The following is a 13,292-nucleotide window of genomic DNA, read 5'->3' as shown; positions in this document are numbered from 1 at the left end:
TCCTGGGGGGTCTGCTGATGAATCCCAGCAGTGAGACCAAGGCTGGGCCAGGCCTGGCCTGAGGCTGGGCCAAGGGTTGCGCTTGCCCAGAGCCTCTCTGCTGCACACTGATGGCTATAGGCCACCTTCCGGGGAAAGTGGGGGATGGAAGAAGCAGACAAAGCTTGCTGCAGAGGTGTTCAAACTGGTAGATGAAGAAGGAATGAAAGGTCTGGCACGTCACCATTTTTATACAAATTATGAACCCCTGATGAATTATGGCTACTAGTATTACAAAAATTAGACAACAAGACATGACATGCCTGCAGAAAGAAGTATATATATCACTGCCGAGAAAAAATTCCCATCTAGCAATCACACTGGGGTCTGATCCAGACCCTAATTGTATCCACCAACTTACAGGAAAGCAGAAACAGACCCAAGATAGAACCAATAAACTCCAGGACATGGGGAACGCAACTGAACACAACATCTAGTTTTTTCAATAAATGAATCACAAGGGAAAAAATCCGTGAAAGAAATGGAAGGAGGAATTCTAGATTAAAAGACTCAGCCCTATCCACCAACTGCTCGGCTTGGACCTTGTTAGGATACACATGTATATCCCATCGGGTAAAATGTGAATAATGACTAGATATTTGATGATGATATGGGATTATTGTTCATTTTCAAGGTGATACTATGATAACGTTTTCTAAAATAGTCCTTATCTTTTAAAAATACATAATAAAATACAAATAAAAAAGGAAGAAAGAAAAAAGAGGCAGGCGGGCAAGCAAGACCACCTTCGAAGTGAACTCACTTTATAGAATTTTAAGCAAAGAATTGATGAGATAGACAGGGGCCATAAAGCTGAAAACCCCTGAGGCTGTAGGACCTGCCACACCCACACACTGACAAAGCACAACATTTCACTTGAAGAAGGTGAGCAGGTGGGTTGTGGAAGCAATCCGTAACTTTCCAATTAGGCTCTGATTTGGTGAGGGACTTTACTTTGCCAACAAAGGCCCCTATAGTCAAAGCTGTGGTTTTTCCAGTAGTCATGTATGGATGTGAGAGTTGGACCATAAAGAAAACTGAGCACAGAAGAATTGATGCTTTTTAACCATGGTACTGGAGAAGACTCTTCAGAGTCCCTTGGACTGCAAGGAGATACAACCAATCAATCCTAGAGGAAATCAGTCCTGAATATTCATTGAAAGGACTGATGCTGAAGCTGAAGCTCCAATACACTGGCCACTTGATGCAAAGAGCCGACTCATTAGAAAAGACCCTGATGTTGGTAAAGATTGAAGGCAGGAGGAGAAAGGGATGACAGAGGACGAGATGGTTGGATGGCATCACTGACTCAATGGACATGAGTCTGAGCAAACTCCAGGAGATGATGAAGGACGGGGAAGCCTGGAGGGCAGCAGTCCATGGGGTCACAAAGAGTCGGACACGACTGAGCAACGAACAACAACAAAATGGTAACATTCATTTTCTGTTAATATTGTGAACAACTGTGCCAGTTGTGTTCATTTATTCCATGAAGCAAAGGATGCCCATGACTATAGAAAATATAAGCCCTATTACTGCAGAGAGAAAGGAAAGCAAGAACCTCATTCCAAATAAGCCCCAGCCGTGCCCCACATGGGAGCAAGGGGAGTCGAGTCTGGGAGCAGAGAAGGGGAGGGTGGACTCGAACCTGTCCCCTGAACTCTGTCCCCGGCTCTCAGCACTGTTTACCCAGTGATGACAAATCGGAGCTGTCACCCCTGCTTCACAGAGGAAGAAACGGAACCACAGAGCAATGAGCTCAAGGTCACACTGGCCTCTAGAACTGGGATTCTCCCTAGCGCCCAAACTCCTCTGCACTACAAAACACTGCCTCCCTGAGCAGCTGGGAAACAGACGCGACAAGTACCTTGAGGAGGTGGGCTTGGGTTTGAGCAAACTCCGGGAGATGATGAAGGACAGGAAAGCCTGGTGTGCTGCAGTCCATGGGGTCACAAAGAGCTGGACACGACTGAGCAACGAACAACAACAAAATGGAAACATGCATTTCTGTTGATGAGAGTCCGTCAGAACTGGACAGATAAACCCAAGGCGCACACGTTTTTTCCTTTTGACTGTTACCATTTCTGTTAAGTTCCTCCAGGCCTCCACTCTGACCCTTCTTGTCCCATCAGCCCGGCTCACTCTGTCTTAAGAGAGTCTCCCCTCAGACAGGCCAGGTCACTAGGAGCTTGGTGACCTTTAGCTCATCTGCAATATCGCCCCGTCCTTTTGCATGTGAGCTCCAAAGCAGAGTGGCAAAATAGCCTGAAGGGGGGACCCTCACCCTCAGTTCTCCGGGTGGAATCCCACCACCTTCAGATTCAGAGCCATTTCAAGTTACTGTTCCTTTGTATAGATAGTCTCACCTTTTATTATTTTTTTTCCTGGTACTTGAACATAGAATTTATTAATTCTCCCCCTGTGATTCTTACACTATCCAGAAAACGTTCTGAAGTCTTTACGGAGCCAAATCTCTTGGCAGTAGATTTCTATTTTTTATTACCTTTTATAATTTTTTAATTACACAAGAAATACATGATCAACACAGGATTTAAAAAATACATCTGTCAACTCTAAAGGGACTGTGGGCTAGGATGGCAGACTGCTTTATTTGGAAGTGGGGAGATCCTGATTTATGATGGTCAGGGGGCCCCCTTCCTCACAACGTGTAAGGGACTCTGCTTCTAATAAGAGCCACATGTCCTCATGGCGGGGGTGGGAGGGGAAGGGGGACAATTGGCTGCACTCAGCAGCCTCTCTCTCCTCCTGCTGGAGAAGGCTGCCTCCCCCCGCCTCCCCCACGCCTGGTCCCCGCGACAGCTGAGAGCTTTAATAAAGCAAAGTGTGCCTGGGAATGTGGGCAGAGGAAGCCTCCCAGAAGGTGGAGGTCTATTTCTACCCCTCCCAATAATCCCACTGCTAAAAACAGCTGAGGCTGAGCTGTCCCGAGGCTGCTTGCTGGGGCCCAGCCACGGTCCGGTTACCCTGAGCAAGGCCTAGACGTTCCGGAGGCCCTCAAGCCCACGGTGGCAGCAGCCGGGACCCAGGATGGTACCGATTATTTTTAGCTAAGATGTGTCATGCTTTCCACGGCAGTGAGGAGCAAGAAGCCTGGGCATCTGGAGGCCTTCCCCATGTTTTACCAAATAAGAGATGGTCCTCAGAGCCCCAGGCAGGAGCAGGGGAGTGGGTGCTAGACGCCCTCAGGCTGCCTTCATCAAGACCCCTGACGCCAGCCTGCAGAGAGAAGGGGCAGCTCAGGTAAAGGAAATGGACCATTGTCAGCAGCAGAGGGTTACCCAGAGACACAGAGGAAATGAGTCAGAGCCTCAAGAACAGTCAAGGAAATAGGAGTACTCAAAGATGATGGAAACAAAGCAAACCACAGAGGCTGCGGGGAACCGAGGAAGGTGACAGGGTGACATGTTCCATAGTCAGAAACCAAAAGAGAGGCAGTCCCTTTAGCGGCAAGCACAGTGCTCTGCACATAGCAGGCGCTCCACGTGCGGGCTGAACTCAACTCCTGGTAAGAGGGGGAGACGGGGGACTCGGTGTACCCCTGGGGAGGACTGGTTCTTCTGACTTTCTGCCTCTCCTATCACTAGTAAAGACATAATAATAACCCAGAAGCTGTTATTTACAAATCTGTCAACAATCCTAACCATGCAAATGAATTTCTTGGCTTCCCAAAACAGTGGGAGTGGGCACGGCTGTTTGCAGTTCACACTGGCTCAGAAGCCTGGGCAGAGAGTCAAGCATCAGCGAGGAGGCCCTGGGAGGGGGTGCGGCGGGGGGTGGGGTGGGGGGCGAGGTGTGAAGACCGTCTGGGGCAGAGGCAGCACCTCCCCAGGTTCCAACGCTGCTGCCATCTCAGGTCTGCAGTCTCACACCGACTCATCCACCTGTGTTTACCCACTGCCTGCTCCATTCCCAGGAACAGGAAACGGGCAGACAGAAGTCTCCAAGAAAGCCAGATCGGGACCATGTAGAGAGACCCCTTGCTCTGAGCTCCCGGGGCCGAGTGGGGAGGGCCAGCCGGTGGAGGAACAAACATTCCCAAATATGGCGCAGCCTCAGCTCGGGACAGGATTAGCAGCCACGGCAGCTGTGCCTATTTTGGGCCTGGGGTCTCTGTCCCCTTGGCAACAGGTATAGAGACTGGGAGCAAGGCATTTATAGGGGCGTTTATTTTGGGGGCTTTCTGGCCTCAGGCCCAGGGACCGGAGTCAGCCTTTCGCAAAAGGGTCCTAGGCCAGAAACCTAACTTCTCTTCCTTCTGTCTCCCGAGGGGCCTACAGGCCTGTCTCCCTTCCACTCCCAGGCTTGCTTGAGACGCCCACTGAGTAAAGTCCGCGAGGCAGAGACAAGTTGGCCCCTTCCCACCACCCACCCCGCTGCTCCCACTGGGGAGCCCAGCATGGTGATGAGGGGGGCATGCCTGCGGTGGCTCTTTCTCAGGGGCACTCGCAGGTCACTCCTACACCAGCCCACGAGCCAGCAAAGGTGGGGTGGGCCCTTTTGGAAGTAGACTAAAGGACATGAGTTTTCTCAGTTTCAGTGACTGCCTTCGGTCCCACAGTGAATCCAGACCACAGAAGGTCCTGGGTGTAGCGTCATGAGTGGCCCATAGACACACATTGAGTGTCATGTGGCCAGAATCAACCTCCCACGGCCAACAGCGAGCAGCCCATGGTCCTGGGGACCCAGCCGGACAGGGGCCAGGCCCCCCGGAGGGTCAGCTGGTCTGGATACAATCGCAGGGAGCCATAAATAGCGTCTCCAGCCACTTCTCCCCCTTCCTCCTGGGGAGGGTCAGAGCGGCAGCACCAATGGGTTGCGCCCAAGCCTAGTATCAGTCCTGTCGGCCATGAGGAGCCCCAGACAGCTCCGCAGGCAGGGATTTAAATTCCCAACTCTGATCCCAGGACCGTCGCCCCTGCCTGAGTGGCTGGGAGCTGACGCTCGGCTCACACCTGCTCAACATGTTCTGCCTTGTAATCCTAAACAGATTCTGCCTTGTAATCCTGAGCGGTCTGCTACTGCCTTTGTTTCACTGTCTGAAATATGGGCTTGACAATGAACACCGGCTTGTTTTTTCCTGCGGCTCGAGCCATCTCCATAAGGAAATATTAATAGCAGTTCCATGTTTTAAATCATCCTGGGCTCCTGAGATAAAAAGACAGTTTGAATATTAATCATCACAGTGAAAGGATGAGGCAATTTTGACAGGTTTCCTCCCGCCTTTCATGGTTGTACAGAAACCTCTCCTGGGCTCTGAAGGCTGGTAATTTGAGGATGTGGGCTCTGAGGTCCACTCAGGCTATCTGGCCAAAAGAGGATTGGGTTCAAGGCAACCAAAATCACAGCCAAATCCACGCAAATTACCCAAGATGGCTTCATCCTCCCGAGTCACCTTATTTGAAACACGACTCTGATCCGTCACTGCCCTGCTCAGACGCCATCAACAGTCCCCTCTGCCTCCAGCTGAGCACATACCCCTGCCACAACAGCTCTGTGCCCCAAATGCCCACAGACATGCTCCTCCTGCCTGGCCACCTCCCGCAAGGCCACCTCCAAGCATTGAAATCCAAACATATCTCAGGCCCCCTGGTCCTCTGCACCCACCAGCAGTCACAACCTAAGACTCACCGCACATTTCCAGGGACACGTTTTTATTCCTTCCACTCTCCCTAAGGAGCTGGGACTTACTGTCTTCCTTAACTTTGAATCAAAGTTCCTGCCTCAGTATCTTTTCATTTCAAACACAGAGCGTTTAGCCACTAGAAGAACTAGGATGAGAACCAGGAGTAAGAAGATTCAAATTCCAGTCTTAAGCTGGCTTCCAGTTTCTTTCCCCATCATGGGCTGCTCACTCTCGAGGTTTTGAGTCCTTACCTGGAAAACGAGGCATTGGAGCAATCACAAGCTTCCTAACCGAGCTGGGGCTCGGGGAGCTACATCTAAGCCTCCCCTGTTGATTCTAATGATCCAGATTCCTGGTACTGTGTGATGGGAGCACACTGCCCTAGAGGCCAAGTAAAGTGAAAGTCGCTCAGTAGTGTCCGACTCTTCGTGACCCCGTGGACTATACAGTCCATGGAATTCTCCAGGCCTGAATACTGGAGTGGGTAGCCTTTCGCTTTTCCAGGGGATCTTCCCAACCCAGGGATCAAACCCAGGTCTCCCGCATTGCAGGCGGATTCTTTACCAGCTGAGCCGCCAGGGAAGCGTACCCTAAGAACTAACAGCATCTCAGCAACACTGCTCAACACCCCCTAGTCCATCTGTTCCCAAGCCCTGGCTGCCCCCGTTCCACTGCCACAAGTCCACAAGCCACGTCTTCCACATGCCTAACAAGCCCTCTGGTGCTCTGCCTGAGTCTCCCGCTAGGTGGCCCCACTGCTCTGCCCACCGCCACAGTCCCCAGCAGGACCAAAGACCCGAAGTTCTCTAGGTGCCAGAGCTGATGGGTGACTCAGGCAAAGTGCAGGTGGAAAGTGGGAGAAGATACCCCTCTGCCCTTTGCCTGCACTTTGGTGGAGAGTCCAGAGCAGAGCCGTGCCACACTGGAATTAGGCAAAAGGAAAACCCACTAATCCCATCCCATCTTAATTCAAAATCTTGATATTTTGTCCACCATGCATTCTTTTGCATCAACTCTGATTCTGAAAATATTGGTCAAATCTCACCAGTCTTACTAACGATTGAGTCTTTTGTTGCCTCCTTAAGTTTGACATGGACTTGCCTCACCCTCGCCCCACCCTGGAGCAGCATGGTTTTCCCCAGTGTCCCGGGCGCTATAGAAAGAGCTGCGTGTGCTGTGATGGATGGAGGGCCCCTTCTCTGTGGATGCCAGCGGTGGGCTGGAGCAGAGCTGAGGGCAGGTGCTTGGGTCGGTTCACCGTCACAGCAGGAGCCCAATTCCCCTCAGGCTAATCTCCGTCTCAGGAAACCCTCAACCTCCCTGCGGATCCACTTCTGCCAGGCCCCCAAAGAGGCCCGAGTCCCAGCAATGCCGCCACTTGGCCAGAAGCCAAAGCCCCTGCTACAGAAGGCCAGGCTAACCTCCCCAGTCCTGTCCCCCGGAGGCTTTGAGAAGATTCCCTGTCCCCTGCGCGGCCTGACCGAACTCACTTCCTGAGGGAATGCAATGCCTGCTGCTCCCTCCTGGGCGCCGTGTGGGCTCCTGTCTCCTCTCCACCTGTTTCAGGGGAGTCTTCTCTCTCTTCTAATGAGCTTGCATTCTTTCCAACTTTTTGTGACTCCTCTCCTGATGCTCCCAGTTTCCTATGACAGGGTCACAGTGCAGTCACTCCCCCTAGAACCACCAGGGAGCTCTACGACTGCCCAGGCCTCACCCGAGACCAGCTTCATCACACTCTGGGGTACAGTCCTCCCCGCCTCCCACCTCTCACTGTCCAGGCGTCAGGAGTTCGTAAACCCTCTCAGGTGAGTTCAGTTCAGTTCAGTTGTTCAGTGGTGTCAGACGCTTTGCAATCCCATGGACTGCAGCATGCCAGGCTTCCCTGCCCATCACCAACTCCCGGGGCTTACTCAAAGTCATGTCCATCGAGTCAGTGATGCCATCCAGCCATCTCATCCTCTGTCGTCCCCTTCTCCTTGAGAAGATACAGGGCCAAAGGTAAGAACCCCTGCATGGAGCAGGCTGGGCCCCTACTGAGCCAAGGCTGCCATCTACAGGTGAGAATGCACACTCCTGCCCAGTGGGGAGAGAGCAGGTGGAGGGGACAGACAGCAGAGGCTTTGGAACTGAGGGCTCACCATCTAACGAGTCTCCCCCTGCCCAACCAACAGGTCTCCTGTATAAACTCCCCAGTGGCCTCTAGTCAACATCTTCCAGAGATGTCTCATCTCCACAAGCCACCATTTTCACCCATGTGGCAGTCCTTTCTGGCTAGCAACATGCTTTGACATGCGGCTGGACCCTGCCTTGAGAATGCCTTGCTCCCCTGGCCCCGGGTCTGCACTCCGGAGATTGACACAGAATAAACTACCCCCACCCAACTCTTCAGCTACCAAACTCGTCTGGATCCCTGCCTCTCGGGGTGAAAGAGCATGGTTCCTTTTCCTCCCCCTCCTTCCTGGCTGTCCTCATCTGAATATGCTAGACCGGCCACATCCCTTCATCATGTGATACCCAGAATTTAGCCTAATTTTAAAATATATAGAAAAATAACACATATTCATCATAAAAATATGTTGATCAAACATAAAACAGAAGTGCCCTCACCCATTCCATTCTCCACTCTCACTCCCACTGTTAAGGGTGGGGCGGGGGGGGGGCTCTGTTGCTAACAGGTTGGTGGCACTCAGAACTGAAGGTCACCCCTTTGCAGCAAGAATGAGACCTCTCTTTTAGTACCAGCTCACACAGCTGTCACATGTGAATAATTAGAGCACCTCTCCTAGCAACTACAAGCTAGTCTGATGCCTGTAAAGGGTCTAGCACAATGCCCGTGAACACATATTAAACATTTACTCTTCCAGGAGGCTCAGTGGTAAAGAACCGCCTACCAGTGCGGGAGACGCAGCAGACACGAGTTCAGTCCCTGGATCGGGAAGACCCCCTGGAGAAGTGGATGGCATCCCACGGACAGAGGAGCCTGGTGGGCCACTCCACGGGGTCGCAAAGAGTTGGATACGACAGCACGCACGCTCAAACGTCTACTAAGCGGGAATTTCTTAGGGCTAATTGGATTAGACAGTTGGTGGCAACAGAGGCACAAAGTACATTGTTTTTCCTGATTATTCTTCTCACATCACAGCAGGATTGGGCCCGTGTAGGTTAGCATAATTAGTCTCAAAGCTCAAATGCTGAGAGCATCCACTAAATTGTAAATAAAGGAGGCTCCTGAAGGGATCCTTTTAAGTCAGTGTGCGTTTTGATGGGGTGTACCACCAGGGTGCAGTGCTGGGCCACTTATGGAGGACTGCTTCCTGGTCCACCAAATGTGAACCCACTGAGCACGGTGCTGTGGGGCTGCCTGGATTCTGCTGATCTCAGGTTGAGCCAGGGTGTCCCTTGCCCAGGCCTGAGGTCAGCAGGCTCCCCTGCTATCACATTGTCCAGAGCTGGATGCACCCAGACTGTTCTCTGGTGCCCACCCGCAATTCAGGGCCCCTTAAGTGATTTCAAGTCCAGCTTCTTTTCTCACTTCCCCCAGCAGGACTCCCACATGCACCTTTGCTTCTATTTGCTCATCTGCACCCTCGCAGGTCAGTCCTAATTAAAGCTTTTCCCACAGAGCCAAGCCTGAAAATTTTCCTCAGCATCTCACGTCAGAAAGTTGCCATCAGCTGCCCAGACTCAGCACCTGTGGTTCAGCCACTGGGCAGGTACTTCCTGGGTCTGCTCTAGGCCAGGCTCTCTTGTCTTCCTTTCCCTGCCCACATCAGGCCCAGTGAAGGCTTGGTTTCCCTGACACAGACTCAATTTTCTCGGGTTTCCAGATTCACCATGTCTTAGAACTGCTCCCGGCAAGGGTGCCCTTTCAAACTTCTGGGCTTATCCTGACAACGAGCGTATGAAGCCACGAAACTCCAAACTCCTGGGACATACTCCTGGTCCGACCCTCTCACGATCCTCTGACTGAATTCAGAATGGTAACAACTCCCTCCCTGCCGTTCTGACTCTTCAGCAACCCTGGAAGAGTCTGACCCAAACTGGAAACAGTGCCCCAGAGTAAACTCGCCCTCTTCACGCCATGTGCACCGAAAGATAAAGAAGATACTTACAGAGATGCTACTGCCCAGGACAGTCAAGTATCCTCTCTCCCTGTAAACACTCAGATGCCCTTGGACTTGGCAGACATGTGCCACACTGACTTAGGGGTTGCCCTCCCCCACCCTGCCTGGAGGTTTGCATTCAGGAATGTTACGCTCATGCATGGTCTTAAGAGAAACTGTTCCTTTACAATTAGGCAATTTTGGCGTGCTGCGATTCATGGGGTCGCAAAGAGTCAGACACGACTGAGCGGCTGAACTGAACTGAAAGAAAGGCAAGTGGAGAAAGTCCTCAACATAGGGCTACAGACTATTTTAAGAAAGGGGAGAGGAAGGATACAAGGAATCAAAGGGTTTAACACCACTTAAACCAGAGAGATCATAAAATACTTGTGGGGGATTTATTGCTAAAGTGGAATTTAGCTGGCAGGATGATACAGGATGCTCAAGATAGCAATAAAAGGAAGAAGATGTCGGCTCATTTAATCACTCCAGGAGAAGGAGAGATACCAAAGAGGTTTGCATTTGAGTTATATTATGAGCCTGGGTCAAGAGAAGGCATGAGACTTTGGGTCTGATCTAATTTAGGTACTATTGGTCCAAATTTGCAAAACTGGGGGAGCCAGAAAAGAAATGATGGTTAAAACAAGAGTTAAAAGTCATGGGACAAGGCACTGAAGTCATTTGATGACCTGGGCAACAGAGAGGGTTATGTACATCTTAATGGACCAGGGAATGTAAAGGCAAATGGCCTCCCGGCCTTGGTATTTCTTGAAGTCATCATAAGCATACTGACAACAACAGCAAGCCAAATTTATCAGAAAAAGGTAAAACACTGTTCACTCTGATCTGTTTAAGAGGATAGAAACAAAGGACCACATATTATATGATTCCATTTATGTGAAATGTCTAGAATAGGCCAGTCCATAGAGACAGAACTGCAATTAGCAGGGCTGACAGCTTACTGGGTATGGAGTTTCTTTGCAGGGTGCTGAAATGCCCTAACATTAGACTGTGGTGATGGTTGCCCATCTCTGTGAATATGCTGAGTACCACTCAAATTTCAATAGGCGAATGTTATGGTAGGTGAACTGTCTCTCAATAAAGCTGTATAAAAAGAGGGTAGGAAGGTATGTAACACAACTTATAAGTATTCCATTAGTAATTACTCCAAACTTCAACAATATAAAGGAATTAGAATCCTTAACCTGGAGAATTCACAGTGTGGAAAATTTCATTTTCAGGTAATGCTGGAAAAGGGAGGTGTTTCTATATAGCCAACCTAATTGAATTCAGTAAAGAGACTGTAGAAAGAAAGTACAAAAATAAACCCTCCTGCCAGAGAATTACAAACTCTTTGAGAAGGGACTGCTCCTCAGGTGGCTCAGTGGTAAAGAAGCCACCTGCTAATGTAGGAGACACGAATTCAACCTCTGGGTTGGGAAAATTCCTTGGAGTAGGAAATAGCAACCCACTCCAGTATGCTTGCCTGGGAAGTCCCATGGACAGAGGAGCCTGGTGGGCTACAGCCTAAGGGGTTGCAAAGAGTTGGACGCGACTGAGCGCACGTGTAGAGAAGGGACTCGGAAGATCATATAATCTCAGATATAATGTCTTATTTAATGAATTAAGAAGTCTAAAGCAGTACCAAAAGTTAAAATTAAAGTAAAAAAAATAATGTCTTGTCCCACCCCACTCAGTTCATCAGTACTCTTCCCTAAAGTAATCACTGTCTCCACTTTTTTGTATGTCCTTTAAATGTTTTAATCACATGGAAGGACCTACAGACACACCCACTCCCTATGGTGCAATTAGACCACAAGTACAGGAAGAAACACAGAAATTAAGTTTCAGAAAGATTTTCCTTAACACAAGAGTAAGTCCTCAAAGTCACTCCTCCATTTTTATATGGTGGAAGCACTTGCTTTTATTTATCACGCTGAAAATCAGGGGCAGCAGGTGGTGGAGTCTGACAAATATACACCTGAAATCCAGGACTGGCAACTGATTGGCATGTGAGGGGCTCTGAGTGACACTCACAAAGCTCATCAAATTGAAACCAAGCAAGACCTGTAACGCCTTCCCCAGGAAAGACTCCTCTGTGTCCTCTACCTCTTGGCTATAGAAAAGCTTTAGCCTCCCAGACCTTCTCCAAGTTCCAAAGAAGAAATTTAATCAGAGAAGTGAGAAAATGCAGAAACAAAGGAGAATAGTCAAACAGGACAAAATTAATACTAGTTCAGTCATTAAACAAAGGCAAGGACCTTCAGTTGCTCCTCAAGAGCTGTAGATAATACCTTGAGCCATATCCTTGAGTTGTTCTGCAGATACTAAAACCCCACCAGGTAGAAGTTAGCTGTATGCTGACCACCAGCATACAGACCCCAGACCAGCTGGAAGCAGAAAACAGATTCCCAAATCTCCTTTCTGTTACCTCATCATCAACCAATCAGGGAATTATGGAGAAGCTGAGCACACACCCACGACTCTCTCCCTCACCCTGTCTTTAAAAACTCTTCCCTGAAAGCCATCAGGGAGTTCAGATCTCTTGAGCATGAGCTGCCCATTCTCCTTGCTGGGCTCCCTGTACTTTTCTTCAGCACAAACTGGTATCAGTGGATTGGCTTTGCTACACATCAGGAGAGCAGATTCAAGTTCCATTCAGTAACAGAATCAATGTCAAACAGGGATGTGGAGCACCCAGAGTTCAGTTTGGACTTGTACCAGCATGTTTCATAATTTTCCCTAGAAAATTATAGCACTTGTGCAACACAAATACATCTCTGTTCTTCTGGTCTTAGGTTTCTCTGGAATCTTCCAAATTATACTCTTGGTGGTGGGAGAGGGAGGGGGCCTGAAGGGTTATCATGGCTGACACAGATGGATGGATGCTCACGTCTATGTGAGAAAATGAAGCCTTGGCATGAGGCACAGGGAAGGTGGCTAATTCTGCACATTGAGTCAAAACAGTGGCTGTACTGCGTTCAGGAGAATAACAGCAACATGAGTCTTGGGTACGTTTGTAGGGAAAAGGCAAAAAGATCAGAAAGGTCAGCATAAAGGCTGGCCTACAATCAACCATCACCTGAAATATTGGTCTAGCAGGTAATATGCAGCTTAGCACAGCAATAAGGATACTGCCTTGAAATATGGCATCAAGATACAAGGAGGACAGGCCAGCTTGCAAAGTCCCCTTGAAGATTCTTCACCCTCTGAAGTATTTTTAGTCGCAGTAATTGTAGAAGGTGGACGGAGCACTGCAGTACTCAAAATAAGACTGCTCTCAGAGAGCGAGATCAGCAGATGCCATCCCCATAAGTCAAGCCTGCAAGAAGGACAGGATTAGCTGTCTCCAGGATGGCTTTCCAGAAGTAACCCGTCTTGCAGGGTGATCTGAACGACTTACTGCAGAGATTAAAGCGCCTGTCACAAGTATGCCGTGAGCAAGCAGCCCAACTCAACCCAAAACAACCCGACACTCAGGAGGCGGTGTGGTAGCAAGTGTAAAT

General features: G+C 49.7%; 1 long non-coding RNA gene across 2 annotated transcripts; it reads left to right on the top strand.

The window, feature by feature from the left end:
* On the top strand, positions 3,205-8,298 carry LOC108638272. 2 transcript variants are annotated; one of them, XR_001919704.1, is made up of 3 exons: positions 3,205-3,300; positions 7,336-7,488; positions 7,855-8,298. It is a non-coding gene; the product is annotated as an uncharacterized LOC108638272 (long non-coding RNA). The 2 variants fall into 2 exon arrangements; XR_001919703.1 differs by having other exon boundaries at positions 7,323-7,488.

The sequence above is a fragment of the Capra hircus genome, chromosome 19 (assembly GCF_001704415.2).
Source record: "Capra hircus breed San Clemente chromosome 19, ASM170441v1, whole genome shotgun sequence".
Classification (NCBI taxonomy): Eukaryota; Metazoa; Chordata; class Mammalia; order Artiodactyla; family Bovidae; genus Capra; species Capra hircus.
The sequence above is the reverse complement of the archived record's forward strand: the minus strand, read 5'-3'. Positions and strand labels throughout refer to the sequence as shown.